This window comes from Lissotriton helveticus, chromosome 3_1 (assembly GCF_964261635.1).
Source record: "Lissotriton helveticus chromosome 3_1, aLisHel1.1, whole genome shotgun sequence".
Lineage (NCBI taxonomy): Eukaryota > Metazoa > Chordata > Amphibia > Caudata > Salamandridae > Lissotriton > Lissotriton helveticus.
The window spans coordinates 328,740,964-328,765,648 of NC_136061.1; the positions used below are offsets into that span (position 1 = coordinate 328,740,964).

Sequence of the window (24,685 nt, forward strand, 5' to 3'; positions counted from 1 at the left end):
TTGAAGAGAATGACATACTTTCAGACTTCCAAACAGGATTCCGTCCGGGAAGAGGCACTGGATCTGGCCTCCTTGCCTTCTGGGATGACCTGAAGAAAACAGTTGACCGCAACGGGGTTGCAGCGCTACTCCTCTTGGACCTCTCGGCTGCCTTTGACATGGTTGACCATGACACTCTGAAACAAAGACTCTATGAAGCCGGCATGGAGGGAAAAGCTCTAGACTGGATCACGTCCTACCTTCGAAACAGAACTAATGTCATCTATACCCCACCTTTCTCGTCCAAACCGCACTCCACAAAAGCAGGGGTCCCACAAGGTTCTATCATCTCGCTCTTGCTTTTCAACATCTACATGAAGTCATTAGCTGTACTGATCAATAAATTTCACCTCACGTGCTATAACTATGCAAATGACACGCAAATACTCCTTCAACTAGAATGCCCCAAAGACATTGGAAAATGACCAATTTTCAGCTGTCTCAGAGCCGTGGATCAGTGGATGACTTGGAGCCATCTCAAATTGAATGTTTCAAAATCTGAAATACTCATACAAACCTTTTTCATCCTCTATCCTTCTGCTATCATTCCAAATCCAAATAACTGACTGACCTATCCAACATGTAAAATGTACTTGCATGTTTCACTATACTAATTCAACACTAATCCTCTATGGGTCCCGGAATAGCATGCTACTCGCCGAAAAAGCGCTTCGACGCCTCGTCAGGGGTAGTAAGCGCTATATAAATGCAATTACAATACAATACAATACATGAGAACATTCTATAGTCACATCTTCTCAAATCCAGTGGCCATCACATACTTTAGATCAACTAATCTGTTGCTAAACAAGTACTTTGAGGTGCATGACTTATGTACCATCCTGTACAATAGAGAATTGTACTAGAATGTAATAAATGTACCTTGTTTATACTGTGCAATGAATTCTAAGTAACTATTAGGAAGCTAAAATATAAAAAATTTGATGTAGGAATTAGCAAGAATACACTTTGGGGATGATTATATGATGAAAAACAACAATGGAGTGACAGGACTCAGTCCAATGGAAGGCTTTTATTATGTCCCAGATGGTAGTTCGTGGACGAAAAAAACCTTTACGCTCATTTAAAAGATGTCAATCTACACATCCGAAGTACAACCTACATAGGAAGCAAACACTGTTTTTAAATAAAACCCTCACTCATCAACATAGTTGATGACATGCTTCATCATAGGGTTTTTTTCCCTATGATGGGATGGAATCTTGCATTTGTCCCACACCCCCAATTTCCCCCGAACATGTTCCCACAACCTTTTTTAGGCAGGGGCCGGAGAAGAAGAAGAAGAGGAAACTAGGTACATTGGGACTAGACAGAGGCAGTAGGGGACAACACGAGGAGCAAGACACAGGAATCCCGTGCCGGTCCGAGCAACCTTCGAGCCTGATTACTAACCTTTCAAGTGTGATTTTAAACGAGGATGAATTATCAGTGTTGGAGAAGGGACTAGGCTTTGCGCCTACAACCCGCCTGGATCGTTTCAAGCTTCATTGTGAACTGGCAGATTTCTTTTGGAAGCTTAGACTTAAGAGCTTTTTTGAGAGACGGGAGGGAGATAACAACCAATCACCATCAAGTGAGGCCGGGTACAGATTAAAATCAACCTTTACACCTACATCTCAGATGGTGCCTGCTGGCATTCTAGCTTTTGAACAAGCTGTTTACAACGAAGTCGATACTATGATGGAACCAACCCCTTTTAAAAATCTAACAGCACGTGAGTTCAAAGCAATTGATTCACTTCGTAACAATACCTGTATTGTCATTAAAAGCGCTGACAAAGGGGGAGGGGTTGTCATCCAGGATGAAACTGAATATGACACCGAATGCAGACGCCTCCTTGATAACACCACGAATTATACCCGCCTCAATGAGGATCCATCTCAGACTCTACAGGAAGACATCCTGGAGTTGGTAACGACTGCTGTAAGGGATGGACTCATTTGAAAACAAGAGGCTGATTTTTTTACCACGAGTGAAAGAAAAATTCCCTATTTTTATACCCTTCCCCAAAATGCATAAAAATAGGTTACCTCCTCCAGGTAGACCTATTGTGTCGGGGATTGGGTCCCAGTTGGAAGCCCTATCCAAGTATTGCGACTTTTTCTTAAGACCTGTGGTAGAGGGCACCAGCACGTATATTAAGGTTACCAAGAGCTTATTAAGTATGCTGAATACCATCACACTGCCAGAAGGCCCTTGTCTCTTGGTAACGTTAGACATTGAAAGTCTATATACGTGCATACCTCAGGATGACACTATTAAAGTACTAGATGATACATTGACAAGAACAAATTGGGAGTACACCACCTCGAGAACTTTTGTGATCGATTGTGCTACTATGGCTTTAAAAGGAATTTTTTTGAATACCGTGGAGATATTTATCTCCAGGCCACGGGGACTTCGATGGGCAGTCCATTTGCTCCTAGCGTGGCGGGGTTATACGTGTATGATTTTGAATGCTAATATATTTTGGCACAGTTTAACCCTTTTTCATCGAATGTGACCTTGTGGCATTGGTACATCGATGATGTTCTGGTCATCTGGCAGGGGACAGAAACAACACTGACATTGTTCCTAGAGTGGATCAATAGATGTGACCAACATATCAAGTTCACTCATGAATATGACACCAATGGTGTGGCTTGGCAAGCCACGATGGCGGCTGTGTCCTGCTGAGGCTCCGCGATCGGGCTAGCATCTTGCCCATTTCCAATGATCGCTGGGAGCCTCAGCCTACCAACTACTACCCCATAGAGGCTTACCTACAGTGGGGCATCCTCTAGTTGCGTCGTGGGAGCTGCGGACGGCCGTTGGACACTGACCCGTCCCTCTTCGAGCCTGGAGCAGAGTGCCGAGCGCCCAAGATGGCGGGCGCGGCTCCTTCTGCTCGCTGACGACACTGCTGGACTCCTGTCCCCGGGGGGCGACCACTCGCCGAGGCGGACTGCTGACGGCGCTGATGCCCCGGTGAGGAGTGCAGCGACCGGATCGCGGACTTTCGGTCCGGAGCTGATGACTTGCGGAGGCAGCCCGGCGCACAAAATGGCGGCCGCCTTGCTGAAGTAGCGCTATACCGGCGCTTCTCCACGTCCAGAAGCCTGATCCCGGTGCTGTCCAGATCACCGCCGCGGACCGGAGGACACCAGCGGAGGTGCCGCCTGTGTGGCGCTGGACCCTTCGGGCAACCACGATCCCTCCTGGAGGCGGTAGGTGTCGGCCCTCCCCCCCCCCTCCTCCTCCCGTGTACCGGCGGCCTGGGGGACAGTGCTGCGCACCGGGGAGGAAGGGGCGCAAGACCCGGCCTTACTGAGGGCGCCCTATGGTGACGGTGCCCCCCGGCTGTACATCTCCCGCCACCTGGACTGTCGCCCCCTGCAGTCCCGAGCTACCGACGGCGCCCTGACCTGACGGAGGTCCCCTGGAAGAGGAGTAGTGACTACCCCGGGATCGCAAAGGACTGGACGTTTCACCTACGTTAAGCTGCTGCCTACCTGAACGGGCCGAAGGGTGGTGACCCGTTGAACGCAAGGTGCACAGGGGCCTGGGGGTCCCCTACCCGTCTTTGACAGCACTCATGGGGAAGACTAATTCCTCGAAAGGGACGACTGTCCCCGAGACGGCCCCCGAGAGGATGCCACAGACGAGAACATGGACGCAAGCCCACGCGTCGCAACCCGACCCTACACTGTCGGCAAAGTTGGACCAGGTGTTGGCGGCAATCGAATTATCCCGCCTTTCGATGGAGGAAAGATTAGGCGCCCTGACAACGGACATCAGCCTAATCCGTGACGACCATCGCAAGCTGGCGGACAGAGTGAAGGAGGGAGAACGAATCGTGTCCGAGCTGCAACCTACGATGAAAACACAGGACGCGGAACTGAAGGAGATCCTACACCGCGTGGCGGCCCTCGAGGAACGCACAGTGGACTTGGAAGGGCGCTCCAGAAGATGTAACATCCGCGTCCTCGGTCTGCCGGAAGGGATTGAGAACTCGGACCCTCTGACGTACATGGAATCCTGGACCAAGTCGTTCACACCGGAGGCGGACAGGTCGCCATACTTCTCCATTGAAAGAGCCCACAGGGTCCCGGCCCGGGCACCCAAGCCGGGCCTTCCTCCGCGACCCATGTTGGCTAAATTCCTGCACTTCCGAGACCGTGATGCGGTGCTCCGTGCGGCCCGGACGGCGGGCCCCCTACAAGTGGAGGACCAACATGTAATGGTGTTCCCGGACTATGCACGAGAAGTCCAGCACCAGCGCTCCACCTACCTAGACGTCAAGAGACGCCTCCGTGCAAATGATCTTCAATACTCCCTGCTGTTCCCGGCCCGCCTGAAGGTCCTGCACAAAGGGAAAGCCCTCTTCTTCAACACGGCGGAGGAAGCGCAGGATTGGACTGAGTTTCACTGCCCAATAATCCCTAACCCTGGTCCCCAGAGAGCACGCAACAACGACTTCAGACGATCCAGACGACGAGGTGCGAGCCGTGCTCGATCAGGCCGCCCCAGGGGCCAGGGGTCACCCCCCACGGGCTCACCCGACCTCACACAAATCATGCAGGAGCGACGAGAGGCCTTAAAAGCGGTGTCCGGACTGCACACGTCGCCCGCGGCGTCGGATCTGGAGGGTCAACCACACCTGTTCACCCCTGAGAAGGACCGGGACAGTGATGGGACACTGTCGGGGATCGGACCGATCTCCTCCCCCCTGGTTGCGGGGCACACCTTGGACGCTACCCTGGCCAGCCAACCTGGCGCCTCTTCATGATGAAAGGACTACCCACTGTTATATCCTTCTCATGGTGACCTATGGTGCTGCGCGACGTCTAGGAGCCTAGACTGTTTTGTCATATGCATGTAAGCGCTAGCGAGCGATAGACGCTTCTCCTGCAAGAGCCCGACCCGCGCACAGGCCCAGCAGCGACACACGCTGCCGCCCCCGCAGATATTTGTTGTATTTCTCCCCTAGTGGGACACTAGTTTGGATATGTCACCTCCGGTGAGATATCCCCTGTATTGGGACTGTTTCCCATCTACGGTTCTGTTTGTTGTTAATCCCCTTAGTCCCTCCCCTATGACTGTGGAAGCTTGGCGCATAGGAGCACACGTGGCACATACACACTGGCGGCCGCCGGGGGCTGCAGGGGGCTCCTTCTCCCACTCACGGCATCCTACGAATGGCAGTCTCAAGCTCAGACATTAATGTCCTTACACTGAACGTACGAGGCCTACACACACCCAGCAAACGCTACTCTGTTTACTCATATATTAGGCGCATGTCAGCCAATATTGCGTTTCTCCAGGAGACACACATTAACGCTACCGAACTCACCCGCTTGCAGGTCAAGTGGCGAGGGATCCTCTGTGCCACACACTATTCGGCGTTTGCGCGCGGCGCGTTAATTTGGGTCAGGCCTGGCACTCCCTTCCGGTAGCTTCGACGGGTGGTAGATAGAGAGGGCAGGTATGCACTTTTAGAAGGGATACTTGATGGCCAAGGCATACTCCTTGGCAGCATATACGCCCCCAACACAGATCAGGACAAATTCTGGGACCACCTCACGGGCGTTTTGGCCCAGTTCACTACAGTTCCGTGGGTGCTGGGAGGTGACTTTAATTGCTCATTGGATCCCACCCTGGATCGCTCGCATCCTCCCCCCACACACTCCCCGGCCCCCCGGCAGGCAGACCTCTTCAAGGCATGGACTATGCACTGGGCACTCACCGACGCATGGCGACACCTACACCCACTGGCTCGCGTCTACTCTTTCCACTCGATTCCACATAACCTCAGGGTCCGCCTGGACCGTTTCCTCTGCTCTGCACCAATCCTCCCTAAGATCACATCTACAGATTACTTGGGCCGGATCCTCTCGGATCATGACGCCCACATCGTTCGGCTGAGCTGGCGCCCCCCGCACCCGCCAGTCCCCACCTGGCGCCTCCCTAGAGACTGCCTCTCAGACCCAGTATTCAGAGACGCACACAAAACCAGCATCCAAGACTACTTTACACACAACACAGACACGGCATCTTCGGTACTGGTGGAATGGGACGCTTTTAAAGTGGTGGCACGAGGCGAATGCATCAAACAGGTAGTCGGGGTCCTCCGCACCTTGGAACGGATGCTCCAAACCTCAGAGCAAACTCTGGCCGCACTCACTACACAGCCTGACGACTCGGAGGAGCACGCCATGCTCACGGCCGAGGCTAAGACGGAGTATCAGACCGCCTGCGCTGACCTCCGAAGATACAATTTTCGGACTTACGCCTCCAGGGTACATAAGGACAGAGACAAAACTGGAGCGCTACTGGCTTGGATGGCGAGGCAGGATACCGAAATCAAGCCGATCACGGATATTATCAATCCGGACGGCGTGCTGGTGCGCTCACAGGCCGAGATCCTCCTAGCGTTCCAGCGACACTATACGCAAGTGTACGGGACTCCGACCCAATGCTCCCCTTTTTCGGTGGATAGTTTTTTAGACCCACTGACGCTACCCACGATTTCGGATTCGGACAAGCGCACCCTTGACGCCAGGATCAAACCCTCTGACATCACCCAAGCGATTAAGGCCATGTCCCGGAATAAAGCACCGGGACTGGACGGCTTTCCGCTGGAGTACTACTCGACATTCTCTCCCCAGGTGGTCCCCCATTTGTCGCGGGTATTCGGGGCGTCCCTTCATCTAGGGAGGTTACCTCAGTCACTGCGGGAATCCGTGATTGTCACCTTTCCCAAGCCCCACAGAGATCCACTCCACATGGGATCGTACCGCCCCATCACGCTCCTCTCAGCCGACTGTAAAATCCTGGGGAAAATTCTGGCTGATCGTTATGCACAGGTCATACGCCCGCTGGTCCACCCCGACCAATGCGGCTTTGTTCCGGGGAGAAACACCTCCCAGAACCTCCGCCGTGTCTTCCATGTTCAGGATCAGGTGCGTGGCAGATTTCCCCGCGCCGCCTGCCTCATTATGGACCTGGAAAAGGCATTTGACACCCTCACCTGGCCCTATCTCTTCTCGGTCTTGCAACGCCTCAATGTTGGCCCGACGCTCATAGCGTACACACGCCTCTTGTATACCGATCTGACCACGCGAGTCCGTATCGGGAAACGTATATCACCAGCGTTCGAGGTTCGGCGGGGCACGCGACAAGGGTGCCCCCTGTCGCCTCTCTTATTCGCATTGGCAGTCGAGCCGCTGGCGGTTCGGCTGCGCCTGGAGGGTGCGGAATGGGGTATCCCACTTGCGGACAGCACGCATTGTGTCTCAATGTATGCGGATGATCTCCTCATATACGTCCGAGACATCGAAACGGACCTGACCCCTATAGGGGTGACACTAGAGGAATTCGCGGATGCCTCGGGACTACAGGTGAACTGGGATAAATCCACAGTCTACCCCTTACACCTGAGCCTACCCCCCCGGGAAGTCGAGCTCGGAACGCATAACCTCTCATGGTCCGCGGACGCCCCCCGCTACCTCGGTGTCCACTTGTACCATTCCCCAGCTGACCTCTTCGCAGGGAATCACCGCAAAGCACTTGCCAATCTGCGCCCGGCTGTCGCCTTCTGGAATAAACTCCCACTGGCCCCAATAGGACGGATAGCACTGGCTAAAATGATAATGCTTCCCCGACTCCTCTACCACTTCACGAATTTACCAGTAGTACCACCCAGGTCTTTTTTCCGCGACGTTGACTCCCTCCTGGGGTCCCTTATCTGGGGCAAGGGCCGACACAGGGTCGCCCTGAAAACCCTCCAACTTCCCACGACGTTGGGCGGGCTTGAAGCTCCGTCCTTCGAGTCATATTTCCTTGCAGCACAGCTCCAGTGGCTGTCGTACTGGACGGCGGATCGTTACCCTCAGGAAACTGTCACCTCGACCGGCAGAATCGCGGCCCCAGAACTCACCCGTCTACTACTCCCGGGCACCAAGCCACGGCGCACATACCCCCTCCAAGTGGCGATAGCGCGCCGGTGCATGATGCGGATCCACCGAATGTCCCCCAATAGGCCTCCGTACTCTCCGCTCTTACCACTGATTGGCAGCCCCAGACAGGACTCCTACTTCACGGCCCCGTTCTTCGCCGAATGGTCGCGCTGTGGCATCACAGATCTGGAATCGCTTTTTGAGGAAGGCCAGTTAAAAACACTTGATCGCATGACCGCTGAATACGGGCTCCCCCCGGGCCAATTCCTCAGATATCGACAGCTGATTGATGGATACCGACCCCTTTTTAACCTTCGTACGGGAGAGCCAGACACGCATCCAGTAATACACACTATCCTACGTATGGGGGTGGGACGCCACTTAGTCACCTGGTTGTATAAATCCATCCGTGAACTCTCACACGCTCCCCTGACGGCCTTGCGAGCTACATGGGAGGAGGACATAGGCCGTGCACTACATGACTCTGAGTGGACTAAGGCGCTGGAGGCCCCCAAACGCGTCTCCAGGAACGCCCGCTTCAAGAACATCCAATACTACATCCTGCACAGGGCGTACCTCACCCCAGCGCGCTTACAGAAATTCTATCCCTCCACGTCATTCCTCTGCCCCAGATGCTGCTCCCCTGCTGCAGATTTTCGCCACATGTTCTGGAGCTGCCCTGACCTTCAGCCCTTTTGGCGGGCGGTACACGACACCCTGTCGGAACTGACAGGTCTCACGACATTATCCACCTGGGAGTCTAGTGCACTAGGCATCTTTCATGTCCCTAAGCGAGTCCCAGTGCATAGACGCTTCGTGTCCTTGGCTCTTTTGTTAGCGAACAGATGCATAGCCATGCGCTGGCCATCCCCGGAGGGTCCCCCTATAGCAGCCTGGACGGGGGCGGTCGGTAAATGGGCGGCGGCGGAAGAGGATGCTCTTAGAGAAGGAGAGGCCAGGGGCGCGCGTAAATTTCCTATATCCATGGACTGGGCCATGCTCCTCCACAGCTTCCGGCAGTCCACAAGTGTACGCGATCCACCTACCCCTTCCCCCCCCTTCCAGCCCGAGAAGACCAATAGCATCTGCCTGGTGTTTCCCCCCCTCCCCCAGAGCAAGCCCCTGATTGACCTCCCACCCTTCTGAAACGCAGGCTGATTAACTCCCTGGGTCCCCCCCCACCCCCCTGACGCCCACCACCGGTATTCCCCTGTTTTGACCATGCTGGCGCCCACATGCTTCCCTCCCACGGTTTTGTCCCCCCTTGTTCTCTGGTAGCACCGTTCACGGACAGTACAGACCCCGATCCAACGCCCCTGTGACGGGAATTTACGTACCTGTTGTTGTCCACTGTACTCTTGACCATGCAGGTTTACTGTTTCCCAACTTGCAGACATGGTTGCACGATCTGTACAAATTGATTGAGGAACTGTATATTGCACCAGTTGTATAAACCGAAAAACGTTGCACGCATGGCTGAATGTTGATGCCACGTCAGCAGATTATTTCCACTGTATTCACCTATTCTGATGCAACAATAAAACAAATTAAAAAAAAAAAAAAAAAATGAATATGACACCAATGAAATCATCTTTTTGGATGTCAACATCTCAGAATCAGGCAATCAACTGAAAACAAAAACATACCATAAACCGACAGCAAATAACAATCTGCTCCAGTTTTTGAGTTTTCACCCACGCCCACTGAGGGAAAATCTCCCCTTATGGCAGTATCTACGCCTACGACGTAATTGTAGTGAACTTACTGACTACAAAGATCAAGCCAAGCAATTGAGCAGCAAATTACATCACAGGGGCTATACTAATCATCTTCTACAGAAGAGTAATAAACGAGCGAAAAATCTGAATAGGGATGCCCTGTTGGAAGAAAATACAAAAGAACTATCGGATAACGTGCCATTAACATGTGTCACCACGTACAATCCAATATCTAATCTTGTTAGTAAATGTATCAACAGACATTGGAGGATTCTGACCAGTACCCAATATGATTGGGAGAAACCTCTATTTTCTTACAAAAGGGCAAGAAGCATCAAGGACTCTTTGGTCCATACACGTCCACGATTGCCAACAACAGAGGACAATAACACAGTACTGAACATATGGGGCCTTCCTTCTGTTGTTGGGCATTACCCATGTGGGGGGTGTAGTGTTTGCCATCTGACCACGAACACTAAATGTTTGAACTTGGAACCTGGCAAACTGTGGCAACAGCGGAGCCACACAAATTGCAACTCCAGCGACGTCAATTATTTAATCATTTGCCCCTGCGATATGAAATATGTCGGCATGACCACTAGACGTATAAAACAACGAATTTTTGAACATCGGAGCAACATCCGTTGTAGGAAGAATACTACAAAATTAACCTCACACTTTTTACAGCATAATCACACACCAAATGATATGAGGTGGACGATTATAGAGCAATAAGTAGGACAAGGCGTGTGCCAAGGTGCATTGTTTGAAAAGGAGCAGCGATGGATTTATCGTTTGTCATCTCATTGTTCAGGATTGAATGATGATATTCCATGGGGAACTATAAAGAAAACATAGGAGCTAAAAACTATAACATTTACTGACTTTACATTGAATCTACAAAGCACGTATGAACTTTGCCTTATCCATAAGATCGCTCTATGACTTCCCTATAATCGCCTTTATCAGTAATCTTGTTTATCCAGAGATGTCAGGGATCCCCCCGTGCATTAATCGCTAGAATGCCAGATTTACAGGGGTTGTATAATGTGTAATTAGACTCCCTACTGTCAAAGATCATAGGTGATATGAACTCAGACTAATATAGTAGTAGGTAATAATGGTTCCAATAAACAATAAACCCTCTTTCACCCCATGAATAATGAAAGATTATCCAAGCATCTCCAGTCAAAGTGGCTTTAGAAAAGTAGTTGCTACTTTGTAACCTCTTCCGCTATATTGGGGACATAGAAGTCAGATTTGGCTTTCGAGGGGTGGATGTGTAAATTAAAACGTTCACCCTATCGAGTAACCTTTTTTGGGTAAAAGTGAGGACAGGACAGTGGAGATTGCGATATGCACAAAATCGAGTTGTAAATCTTTTCAAGCTCGCATTTTGATTTTATTTGTATACAAATGAGTACATCGCTCTATTGTTACAATATATGTAAAAAAAACAGAGACGCTTTCTCTACTACTTCTCAAACTATTTGCACCGTTAGCCGGAGGATTACGGGAGGACGCCGTATACGTCATCCCGCACATGTGATTTCGATCATGTGAACCTTGCTTTTGCCTTCTTTTACTTCCGCGCCCAAACCACAAATGAATATTCGGGCCGCGGATGTGACTGAAGCAGGTTGATAGCGGGGAGTCGGAAGGGAAAAAGCAAGTCCTAGGGTTCTCTCCTTGTAGATTCATACTATCTGGCCCAAAGGTTCGGAAAGGGACTTTACGAATTAGAGGGAATCAGCCCCCAGTTTTCCACCAGGGGCCAACCACTTTGGCTCGGCTTGTTTCAATAGTCCATTTGCTTTGCATTTACAAGCGCGTCTTTTCACCCATAGCGCCTTTTCTAATAATCTAAAGTTAATACGCGCTTTTTCGAAAATCACACCACACAATTTCTTAAGTGTAATGTATTATATTGAGAATTAAATTATCCTAGTGACAAGGGGGGTTTCAACATCCTTCCCCCACAGATTATCCTTACTGTGAAGAATACCCCTGCCGCAGTGCCCAGAGAGCATATTTCTCGTTCTTCTGAAGTTTATTTATTTATTTATTAAAAGTTTTGTATAGCGCTAGCTGGACCCAAGAGTATCAGAGCGCTTCACAGCAGGTACAACAATGTGCCTTAACGGCGATGGAAGGTTGATAACTTGAGAACTTAAGGGCATTGCAAATAGCATAGTCATACAGATCATAAGGTCTACAAGGGTGAAGGGTACTAAGATCATCGCCATAGAGTTCAGGTGGCCTCAAGGAAGAGGGCTTTGAGTAAAGTCTTGAATTTCGGGAAATGGGATGTCATTCTGATGTGGGGAGGGATGGCGTTCCATATCCTGGGTGCATTGCCCGCAAAGGAATTACTTTTAGTTTTGCGTTTCCGCGAATTCAAAGGAATGAGAAGAAGCGTGTTGGAGCTTCTGAGGTTCCTGGATTGGCCAGCCCTTTTGAGTTTCGTGGCCAGGTATTCTGGTTTGCCTGTGTGGAGGGCTTTGTGTGTAAGACATGCTGTTCGAAAGTTGGCTCGTTGTTCAATAGGGAGCCATTTCAGATCCTTGAGCGCGGGGGAAATGTGGTCGAATTTCTTGGTTCCTGTGACCATTCTAGCCGCGGCATTGAGGGTGGTTTTCAAGGGGCCTAGGTGTGCTTTGGCTGAGCCGGTCAGGGTTGCGATTCCAGTCAATTCTGGAAAGCACCAGTGCTTGAGTGGCCTGTTGAAGGTCCTTTGGAGGCAGGAAGGGTTTTATTTTGTAGAAAAGTTTCAGATTGAGGAATGTGTTTTTTCATGTCTAATTTGGGGTCTAAGGTGATACCTAGGGACTTGACCGAATCTTTCGGCTTGAGGGTGCCATTGAGGGCGTCGATGACTTTGAGCCATTCTTCAATTTGGGGGTTTTCGTCTCTGTTGGCGATGAGTAGAACTTCGGTTTTATCTTGATTAAGCTTCAAGTGGTTTTCTGAGAGCCATTGTTGGAAGTCTTTGAGCGTGTCATTGAGTTTGAGAATGTCGTCCATAGAGGTGGTTTCCAGATAGAGCTGCGTGTCATCAGCGTAAAGGTGGAAGGGGATGTTGGAATTCCTGAGTATTGTGGTGAGGGATTCCATGTAGATATTGAAGAGTTGGGGGGAGAGTTCTGACGCTTGTGGGACTCCTCTACTGACGTGTAGGGGGTCGGATTCAAAGTTTTTGATTTTTACTCTTTGCGAGCGATTGTGTAGGAAGGAGGAGAACCAGTTCAGTACCGTCAATTCCAAGTCTGCTCTTTCTTGAAGGACTTTTAGGAGCAGTGTGTGATCGACAGTATCAAATGCGGCCGATAGGTCAAGGAGAATGGGAAGGCAGCATTGGTCTGAGTCAAGTGATTTGTGTAGATCATCTATGACGTTTAGGATGGCAGTTTCAGTGCTGCATCCCTTTCTGAAACCCGATTGGTGGGGGTCGAGGAGCTTGATGTTCTCTAAGTGTTGGGTTAACTGTGGGAGAACACATTTTTCCAGTGTTTTGGATAAGAGAGGAAGGTTTGACACGGGTCTATAGTTGTTCATGTCTTCCGTGTCCAGCCCTGTTTTTTTTAGTAGCGGTGTGACTTGGCCGACCTTGAGGCAGTCTGGGATAATTCCCGAGTTTAGCGAACTGTTGATGATTTTAAGTAAGTTGCCTCTTTCTCTTGTGTGTTTTTAAATGTCCGTTACCACAGAAGTTTTCATGTGCCTCATCTGAAATGTCAATGGGAAATGTAAAAAGTCTTCTTAGGGCTCTGTTTTGATCAAGGAAAGTTGGGATCCAAATACGATACACTCCACTTTAAGGCTATAATGATGGAGGTCTATCAATTCTGAATTTAAAATAAAGATCAGATTTTTTTGATAAATGTGTCGAAGTAAAGGCACTACATGTGGAGAGAGGAGTGTTCCTTGCTAAAGAGGGAAGTGGAACATTCTGTATCTGCTGGTGAATCAGTCCGGTTGATATATATGAAGTGATTACCCTGAATCCGGTAGCATTTAATCACATAGGAAGCTTGTGTGTATATATATATATATATATATATATATATATATATATATATATATATATATAAAATAAGCATGCAGGAACACAAAGGCAGTGTTTTTGCATTGATCTCATGTTTACCTGTTCACTCTGTTTGATTATGATAATCTTTCTTGCAGATTGGTAAGGTCTGGGAGTTCCAAGACTAACCAACGTCCGGGTAAAATCATGAGTTTTTAAACACCACACATATTACCAAGGTTAGGGTACGCCTTAGGGTGCGTATACCGCCGGGGAATATCACCATTTTTCTTTTTCTGGGCCCTGATGAATGCTTGGCTAAATTAGCAATTCAATAGCAGAAATATGTCGACCTTGTAACCCACTGAGGACACATTTGACTCGAATTGCTGGTCAAAAAGTGTCCGTTTCACTAGTTTTTTTAATAATGGTGGCCTGACTCTTTATTAAATTTGAATTGGAGGACAGTTCATCATTTTGTAACCGCACTTAGCAAAGCACGTTCACCACACTATTTGCTGATACCCGCTCCGCTGTAACTCAGGCGTGGTAGCATACCGGGGAGATATTTTGTCTCCCTGGTAAAAAACCCTATGATGAAGCATGTCATCAACTATGTTGATGAGTGAGGGTTTTATTAAAAAACATTGTTTGCTTCCTATGTATGTTGTACTACGGATGTGTAGAATGACATCTTTTAAATGAGCGTAAAGGGGGTTTTTGTCCACGAACTACCATCTGGGATATAATAAAAGCCTTCCTTTGGACTGAGTCCTGTCACTCCATTGTTGTTTTTCAGTATTTTGTTTGGGGAATAGGAGTGTCATCTATCCCTATCTCTCTTGTTGTTTTTTTGGATGATTATATGATGGCAGGCGGATCGCCACCACCCGGCCGGCGGTGGCTATCCGCCCGCCATCACAACCTGATTTACCCCCCGCCATATTACCATGGCGGGAGGTATCGCAGTGGATGCAAAGTGCGTCCGCCGTTTTTCCGCCGGCCGGCAATCTTTACGATTGCCGGCCGGGCGGACTTGCCCACTAATATGGTGGCTGTGCCTACCAGGCACTGCCATCCATAATAGGAGGGGTGTTTTCAAAGGCCTTTCCATGGCGGCGATGCCACCATGGAAAGGCTGACGGGATACGCTTTGGGGGCCCATTGCGGGCCCCCGTGGGTAGACTGCACTTGGGGGGTACCTATGGTACCCCATACATTGCCATGCACAAGGTGGCAGGCACCATGCGGTGCCTGCCAAGTTGTGCATGGCAATTCACACAATGTCTTTTTGGCATTGCGGAGGGTCCTGCTGACAGCAGCACCTGCCACAATGTCAAGATTGCGGAATGCGACCACCAGGGTGGCGGTTGCATCCTAATCAGTGGTGCGGGACCACCGCACATCTGGCGGCCGTTCCCAGCACCGCTAGGTTTCGTCCGCCCACCATCCTAATGGGCCCCTTTCTATTTAAAATATGGCTTTTAACTTAAGGTACTCCCTCATATTCAGTAGAGATTGCCTTCTTTTGAGTACAAGACATTACCTGACTTTTCTAATACTGATTCAGATCTAAGGGAAAAGACTAAACAAAGACACAGGTTGAAATACAATTGATCCAAAAAGGCTTCCAAATGCATTTTTATTGAGCTGAAACACATACCTGATCCCACAAGGGCTCAGGCTACCACAAAATGGAATAGTAAAAGTAGACAGGAAATGGTCAATAAAAACCGGCACTTTGCTGTTTGAGTCTAGATTTGCTGGTATCTTCAGTTTTCTTCTGGCAAAGCAGATCTTTATGGCTAGTTTTCCATGAAACTTTTTGATGTTCATGGTTCGACAGCCTTTGGTCTTGTACACAGATTTCATAAACTCTGAAAGATAACAAACCATAGATTAGGATATTTTGTCAAAGAGGTTGCTGCCTTAAAAATGGAACAAGGCCATAAACTTCCAACAGGAGCACAGGTGATATAAGGTCACTGGTCATGTTGGAGGCGGGGAGAGAAAATGTAAATTTTTGAACTGTGATAGAGAAAGAAGCAGTTTCAGAAGATCAATCTACTAGTTAAGAGAGTGTAGACAAATATGGTCAATCTGAAAAGCATACTATTTCACTTTTTGATCTCCTGCTCATCAAACAAGCATTGGCATAGCCAATAGGTCTCGCCTTTGGGACCTTATAAGTGTTTAGCCACGCAACGGTTGACGTTGTTGCACCAAGGATATTGTGCTGCATTACTAAATACTTAGAAGATCCCAAAAGGAGACCTATAGGCTATGCCAATGCTTGTTTGTTTTGAGAATCTGGTCACCCTAGGTCAGTGGAACTCTTACGGAGGGGAGATTTGTGCACCGCCTCGGACCAAAGAGGACGTCAGTGTGGGTCTAGATGTTGTATAACGAGGTCACTATCTAGCTATTGTATGAGGTGCTCTGGGAGAGGTTAAGCCTGACCACTGTATGAACCACCCTGATTGCAAACGTGTTATTTATGTAACATGCCTTTTTTCTCAATTAAAATAAATTTTAAAAAAGCGTCTAGTCATGACATAGAATTTTATTGATGGGGAATCTTTTGAATTGATGCGGATCACGTTTTGTAGTTTTGCTGTTGGTTATTAGATAATGTTGAATTTTTCGTATTTTGCAATTGAGTTGCTGTGAAAATAAAGCAACGAAAAGAATAATATAATCCTCACCTCTGGCAATATAAATCAAAATGTGCATGATTTTTATAGAAAAAATATAGCCATTTCTTGTACTTTTGTCACGAAGGCATCTGTCCCAGAAAGGCGTTACATAGATGCCATCCATTTCCAAGGTGGCTGCCACTTTTTCTTACCTCATGCAAGAACTTTCAGTGCAGTGCTTCTTTTCTATTTCCATGACAGTGTGCCAAAAGAGTGGTATCTCCTGTTCGTGCAGACAGAGTACGCTTTTGTATTTCCATGGTAACAGTGCTCGTCATCTCAAACAACTCTATGACTAGAACTGACCCTGGAAGTGCTGTCATTGTAATTTCCTGGGTGGGGAAGTAAGATGGCGACCCTGGCTGGTCGGCTTTTGAGGAGACTTCACACTGTCATCAGGTAGGTAGTATAAGTTATTTGTGGAAAGCACCCGATATGGATTTGGTCAGACTAACTTGAGCAGTCATTTGACAACATTAGACGCTTTTCGTTTTATACCGGTGTGTAGTGACGAAGAATAATCTTTGATTGTGCGTGTTGTTCTTGTGCATAAAATGCTGACTGATGGGAACAATCAAGGAACCTTACATAAATTGGAGGTACGTGTGTTTTCCTGTTGTCTTGTATTCGAATACTATAAAGGAGACTCGTGAAATTAAATAGGAAGTAAAACTGGAACAAGGGTTGCAGAACTGCGCACTCTGCAGGTCCCACTGAAGCAGCTTTCTTCTGTCACATGGGTATAATTGTGGGATCCCAGGTGAGGGGCATTTTGGGATAAAACTGGAAGGGATGGTGGGCATTCTGTGGTATACAACCTTTACAACGCAACTTTTACAACGACCTACCATTACCACGCATTTTTTACAACGCAGGATCCATTACAACGAATACCATTACCACGCATGTATTTACAACGCAGGTACTTTTACAACGCATACCATTACAACGTAAGTATTGGTAAGTATATTATTTTATTAAAAATATTATTTGGGTTTTTGGGTAAAGGGGTATTTTTAGGGTTCAGGGTCAGTTTTGGGTTTTTTGGTAAAGGGGTATTTTTAGGGTTCAGGCTCAGTTTTGGGTTTTTGGGTAAAGGGGTATTTTTAGGGTTCAGGGTCAGTTTTCAGTTTTTGGGTAAAGGGGTATTTTTAGGGTTTAGGGTCAGTTTTCAGTTTTTGGGTAAAGGGGTATTTTTAGGGTTTAGGGTCAGTTTTCAGTTTTTGGGTAAAAGGGTATTTTTAGGGTTCAGGGTCAGTTTTCAGTTTTTGGGTAAAGGGGTATTTTTAGGGTTTAGGGTCAGTTTTCAGTTTTTGGGTAAAGGGGTATTTTTAGGGTTTAGGGTCAGTTTTCAGTTTTTGGGTAAAAGGGTATTTTTAGGGTTCAGGGTCAGTTTTCAGTTTTTTGGGTAAAGGGGTATTTTTAGGGTTCAGGGTCAGTTTTCAGTTTTTGGGTAAAGGGGTATTTTTAGGGTTCAGGGTCAGTTTTGGGTTTTTGGGTAAAGGGGTATTTTTAGGGTTCAGGGTCAGTTTTGGGTTTTTGGGTAAAAGGGTACAGGGTAAAAATTAAATATAATTAAATTTAAATTACATTAAATTAAATTGATTAAATTAAATTAAATTAAATTAATTAAATTAAATTACATTAAATTAAATTAAATTACATTATATTAATTTTAATTAAATTAAATTTAAAAAAATATTATATACTTACCAATACTTACGTTGTCATTGTATGCGTTGTAAAGGTATATGCGTTGTAAATACATGCGTGGTAATGGTACTTCGTTGTAATGGATCCTGCGTTGTAAAAATTGCGTGGTAATGGTAGGCGTGGTAAAAGTATGCGTTGTAACGTCATACATCCGCATTCTGTTATCCCATAAGCACAAGCGCGTAGGCTGCCAGGAGAAGGAGGAGGCGCGCGCGGCAGCAGGGAGGGAAAGGAGGGCCTGCGCGATTCACTCGCGGGAACGATAATTGCTTCCATTTGGCGGCACTCGCTCAGGCAAGTGAATCTCCTGACGTGCACACGTTGCCATTAAAGACAATGGAATGCGTGCACGTGCTTGGCTGTAAAGCCAAAGCGATCCCAAAAGGTCTTTTCGCCTTTGCAGCGCATGCGCGCTGCATAGGGGAGTCCTAAAAAGAAAAGAACACCTTCCTAGCTGTGCCCTAAATTGACCCAATTGTTGGACAGGATAAAGTCCTCAGACACTGTGTTCAATTAGTTAAGAGACTGCTCTGCCAACACATTTCTAGTCCCCAAAAGGATCCTACACCCAAGTTGTAAAACAGGGCTGCTTATCTACAGAGTGCAAGTGCTGCTCAAGTGCAAGGTAATGTTTGAGTGGATCAGTGCCCTTTGCTGTCACCAGACTTTACATTAGAGTTTTTTACCCTGGAACCAGAGCAGACCTGCTCATTCTCATTTAGAGACAGTTCAGAATGAAAAGGCAATACAAAACAGCAACAACAGAATCCGTATGTGCTCAATGGACATGATATGGGACCAAATATAATAAAATGTTTTATGATAATTAAGACATGAACTACCTTTTATCAAGGACAGCAGTTCCATCATGATCCTTTGTAAAACCTCTTCCACTTTTTTTGCGGGTTGGGGGATAAAATATATGTCACTCAAACCAGTGAGGAGAAAACTTGCACTGTCCCAGCCATATATGGCTTTTTCCAATAGCTTGTGCAATTCTCTCTTTGGGATATGGTCATTTTTGTATCAGGAAGGATCAGTGGAATCTTTAATCATCTCCTGCACATCAGCCTACACATGGCCACACTAAGTATTAATATACATGCCATCATACTATTTTAACCCGGACTTTGGAAATACAGAGACGTTGTGAGAACGGAAGGTGAACTGCTCGATGGAACTTGTCATGGCTCCACGATACTGATGGACATGAAGGACTGAGACTTGGCACACGAAGTGCAGTGATCTTTATGTGTAATACTAAGGAGAACATAATGAGAACCCGATAATTAGTACTTTGGATATATGAGAATCATTGTTGGAATCAAAACCACTTGCAGTGTTCATTGGAAAAACAGGGTGTGAGCCATAATATTGGTGAGCCTTGAGGAAGCCCAGGCAGGGCGAAACGCGCGTCGGCTGTTGGCTACTGTGCTCTATAAAGAAATAAAATGTGACTGATCTACAGCTACGTTGATATCTATCGATGTGGAACTCTTTTCTCATATGATGATATTGTTGCTGATAGTGCCTAATGCACAAGGGATGAGAGTAACTTTTGTATGATGTGTTCTGGTGTCTTTACTGTTAATTGGGACCTGTATCACTCATTGTGAATTCAGGAATAAACGCTCTAGGTGGATGAGTGTTTGACACCAAGGTTGCACCTGAGATTTGACATAATGTTTTGTTTTTTGATTGTCACATAAAGGAAACACTTTGATGTGCAGATCGTTTAAAGCATATCTACCTTAGTGTATATAAGTTATATACTATTTTAAACATAATGTAAAAATATAAAGTGGTAGTCTTTGGAAAGTATTCTGACATCTAGACATAGCTCACCAAACAGTGATTAAAATGATGTTTTTAAATTCATAAACATAAAGTAGATTTGTATGAAATATATCCACAATACTTCCAGATTGTAATAGATATAATACACCAAAGGAGAAAAAATAAAGCAACTCACCCTTTGTATTGCAAATGATCCATTGAATATTTTTTATGAAGTTGATATTTTGTAGGATGTTTGACCTTGTTAATGCAGACTGCTGCCGGCAAAATTTTTTATAATCATCTCCTTTCAGCAAGCGCTGCATACCTGAGCTATAATTGAAACAAATAATTTCAAGTGAGCAGATATGGGAAACACAAACATTTTTTGGCACTACAAGTGGAGGGTCAAAAAAAGTTATGGATTTGGGTGTTGTGAGATATACATCTCTGAAAATTAGTTGTCATCCATATGGTCAAAACAAAATATCCTTTACATACCTTTTAGCCAGTCAATCTCAGATTGAACACATCTCTCTTTTGCTTGTAAAAGTATTCACGCCTTTTTCGTACAGGTACAGATGGAATCAAAGGATAGGTGTTCTCTCCATTAATGATTGACAAGCCATACATAATTTCATTAGGGAGCAAGAATCTTTATCCCAGTGAGAAATTATGCACTTTGAGTTATCAGACGATGATAGACTTACCTGTCCTGAAAAAACAAGAGAAACCAGTGAACTTAAAACCACTTCTCCCCGTGCCTCACAAAAATGAATGTGTGTCATCATGTAACATAACTGGTGCAATGTAAAGCACTCTGATACCTGATTCAGTTCGGGTCAAGTTCGCGCTATATAAAACTCTGCACAAAAAAAAGTGCTTTTCAGTCAAGACCATTAATGAACTACATTTATTCTGTATTAGAAGAGAGGATTAAGTCCTAAAAAAGGATGCCTTTGTCACCATGCAAGGTAGAATAGGCATGCAGGCTTATTTTATGCAATTCCGTATAATTATGCACTTATAAATCCCAGCTTACATGATGGCTGCCACACTTTACTGCTTGTGAACTGGTTTTGAAAGTGAGTAGGATGATGCACATCAGTGATCACAGCAGCATAAACTTCACTGTCGGGCAGGTCATTTGATGATGAAAGTAGCCATATCGGAGTGTCGGAACACTAATGGGCATAGTCACACATTGCATTTTGGAATATGTTTTGAAGTACTACAACATGCTATTGACAAACCTATGTGCAGTGTTTACGCGTCAACTATATTTTTCTTATCAGAGGTCTCTCCCTCCCCCTCCAAAACCTCTCCTCTGACTACAGTTTATCCGCATGCGTAATTTACGTATGCATTTTAGTAGTAAATCTGTAAGAGACAGAGGAGAGTGGTTGGAAAATGGGAAATACTACGGGGGTAGGAAGAACTAAAGAGGGGTTTAGGAAGGGGTTTAGGCAGGGGCATGTAACCCCTAGTTTGACCCTGTAAGCGCCGTACTGGATGTGAACATAGGCCAGGGGCACTGAGACATAAGCTGACTTGTAGCTGTACTTGCTCCTTTTCCCATCATCAGGGATGCACTAATGGGCAAGTCCTGGCACGTCTGACCTATCAAAATGCCTAGGAGAAAGATGAAAGCTAGCCAGTAATTTTAGCTTTGAGTGCAATATTTCTGACCTCATGTCTGTGCAGCACTTTCTGCTATGGGTGGCCGTCAAATTCCGTTCCGCTCGCGGAAATTGCGATATTTTGACATTTTTGCGTTCCGCAGAGAGAGCGAAAATGCCAGAATTTATAATTCATCTCTACAGATAAAAAATGTCTTTGCTATCTGTAAAAGTAAGCCTGGTACAACTGAACACAAACTGTATGTAATCCGGATCTCCTTATCAATCATCATCGTGCATTTCCTTTTTCTCTCTTAACATATTGATATGGATATGGTAGTATTGTCGTTGGTGTTTGTCCATGCATACTGTTTTTCTGTGTCAAACCTTTCCCCAAACCCCCCTTCCCAGCCATTCAACAAACCCTAACCCTCTTTCCTTGGGGCTGTGTGACTTATTGAGGTGTGACTAAATTAAATGTACACCAATAATGTATCACACGCTTTCTGGGGCGGATGTGGCAAAAGCAACAGTACTTCAATTTCAAGGCAGGGCGAGGATCTTCTTCTGCTTGCCCACCCATGAGCAGTATATTTGTGAGGTCATTTTTTTTACCAAAGGAACCTAATACATCAGCATTAATTGCCGGCATCTATTGGATTTGTTGTCATCCTCCTACACAGCACTAACGGTTACGCTTGTGTCCAGTGTACTGTAGGCCTAGTCAATTTACTCGACACAACTATAGTTTGTAACTCTGTGTACTAGGCTATCCCCACTACCATTATGTTTTGTTGTATTTTTGCATATTATTGTTTCTTAGTAAGTTCTGTACTGTACTTCATTCTACTACTCCTCGAAGAGTCTCTCTCAGGCGACTGCCTGTCTCATTTTTTTTTTGCAATGCTGCTGCCAGTGTCTACTACTACCACTACCACCACAACCATGGCATGTTAGGAAAGGAAACCATCATCACCATGCAGCCATCGATGTGCCTAAGGTAAACATCGAGCAAAGGTAAGAGAAGTTTGGCGGAGGCATAATTAATAATGGACATGTTTTCATTAATTCAATTTCACACACCACTTTGAGTCCAGTTGCAGAATGCATAGACTAGAAGAGACTGACGGTACTAGTAGGACAAGTCACTCAGTGAGGGGTGCCATCTATCTGTTTGTGTCTTACAAAGTCAGACAAATATTTAAATCAAACACCGGCCGTGGCCGGCCCTGCACCAGCAAGGAAACAGTGTGATGTAAAACAGTAACCCCATCCACAAAACAATAACAACATCGTATGTAAAGTAGAAATATATAATGTAATCCCTAACAAAAATAAACTATGTAAAAAAATCCCACAACACCTGACCCATTCCTCTCCCTAACCCCAACCAATGTCCGTAAAGAAAAAGTCCAACCTAATATTCAATTGTCCAAAGAAAACCCAACGCCTGATTCCCACCCACCAAAAGAATAAATAAAAAAGGGGCAATGAACAGGGTCTTATGCTCAGCTGGCTTTAATCTGGAGGACACGTACTTGTTCCTCTAAGCGGGCAACACGGCGCTTCAATGCGTGGCAGTTCATCCACAGGGGGGGCAGCAGTGATGTTAAAGGAGGGGCGGCGGCAGGCGGCTGCAAGACCGTGGCGCCGTAACACTGGAGGGCGGTGGCTGGGGCCTGGGGCATTGGAGGAGGCTGCAGCTGCTGCCGCCTCTTCCTCTTCCAGAACCACCAGCCGACGGTATTCCTGCTGTATGCCCTACAGCTACGGCGCCGGGCCTTGGCGGCCAACTCCTTCCTGTCAGGTTTCCCCTTGGAAGGTGTAGCTCTATATAAAAAAGAAAAAACAAGACTATTGTAAAATATACTCTTAGCAAAGCAGTAAGACAAATTAATTCTGCACATAGTGGGATGGTAGCACGAGCAAGCACAGTACATAATATTTGTGGTATATATCTATCCTCCCACTTCCTTGGCCTTTAACATTTGTGGGAGTTTCAGACATTCAACCAACCATGCATCTGATTCCTATCCACCACCTATGCATGCATGCATCCCACGTATCCTTCTCTGTCAGTCATAAATATTAAATCTCGCCCGTCTTTCTTCCTTCCACCCTTCTTTCCCTTTTCGTTCAACCCATCCATCCATCAAGGTCATCTGATCTGACTTTTAGTCTTCTCCATAAAACTTTCACAGCTGACTTGAAATCAGATAGAAGAGGCCATTGTTTACTCAATAATCCAGCCGCTAATGCTTTTCTAAGTAAAGGGTGTCTTCAACCGTTCACAACAACTTCTTACTTAGTAAGTCTCAACAGTACAGTACACAGTACACCCTTGCAGTGAGTATCAATAAGTAACGATTAGGAATCTAACTTACCACCGCCCGCCACTGCTTCTGACTCACCCCCTGCAGCTCCTCCTGCAACTGCCGCATCCTCTCCTCCGTTACCAGCCGCGTCGCCTTCGCCGCTGGCCCCGGCGCTGGTGGTTGGTAGTGCGCCTAGAAAAAACATTACTCATTTTTTAGGTGCCATATACACCTCCCCCTATTTTTCACTAGCAAGATTGAAAAATGAGTTAATAGTAATACATACATATTCAACATACATCACTAGTACAAATCAGGTAGTAGAAGAGTAGACACTAGTAGTTATATGGTCCCTAAGATCATTCTAGTCTTTGATTAGTTACCCGAGCCCTGCAACAATTTTACCTTTGTGTCTTTTATTTTTGCACACGTTACCTCGCAGCTTGTTGTATAAGATGCCTTTGTGCCCACATGAGCTCATACTGCTACTGTCTAAGCGCTGCGTTCAAGGTCAACCAAAACAAGCCACTTTATGTAGTTTTGGTGTTAGTCTATATTGCTTATCCATAAAAATGCTACACTTTTTGGCACAAATGAGAAATGCTTGCAATATACTAACGCGCACCGTTTTTCTCATAACAGACGGAAGATTCCCTTCTACGAACCAGAGCTTTGCGCCTATGATGTAACCAGTACTAGGTTCTTCTAAGGTGAAGGGTTCCCAGAATTCGCTGAGATCTTCATTAATAATTTGATATAAACTATATTCCTACCAAGGGGATGGTGGTGCTTCCACCACTGTTCACTATGATCATGATTTCGCATTT

At 46.5% G+C, this 24,685-nt stretch overlaps 1 protein-coding gene across 12 annotated transcripts in view; it reads right to left on the minus strand.

Annotated features, from left to right (window-relative positions):
* Positions 1–24,685, minus strand: part of SPATA22 (spermatogenesis associated 22) — a 1,667,071-nt gene that overhangs the window by 1,609,112 nt on the left and 33,274 nt on the right. The window contains exon 1 of one of the 12 annotated variants that reach the window (XM_078679933.1): positions 20,121–20,229. The exons of the other annotated variants lie outside the window; for them this stretch is intronic. The gene's annotated coding sequence lies outside the window, so the exon portion shown is untranslated. Of the gene's footprint in view, positions 1–20,120; positions 20,230–24,685 lie in introns of those variants that run through there. 12 annotated transcript variants of the gene reach the window in all.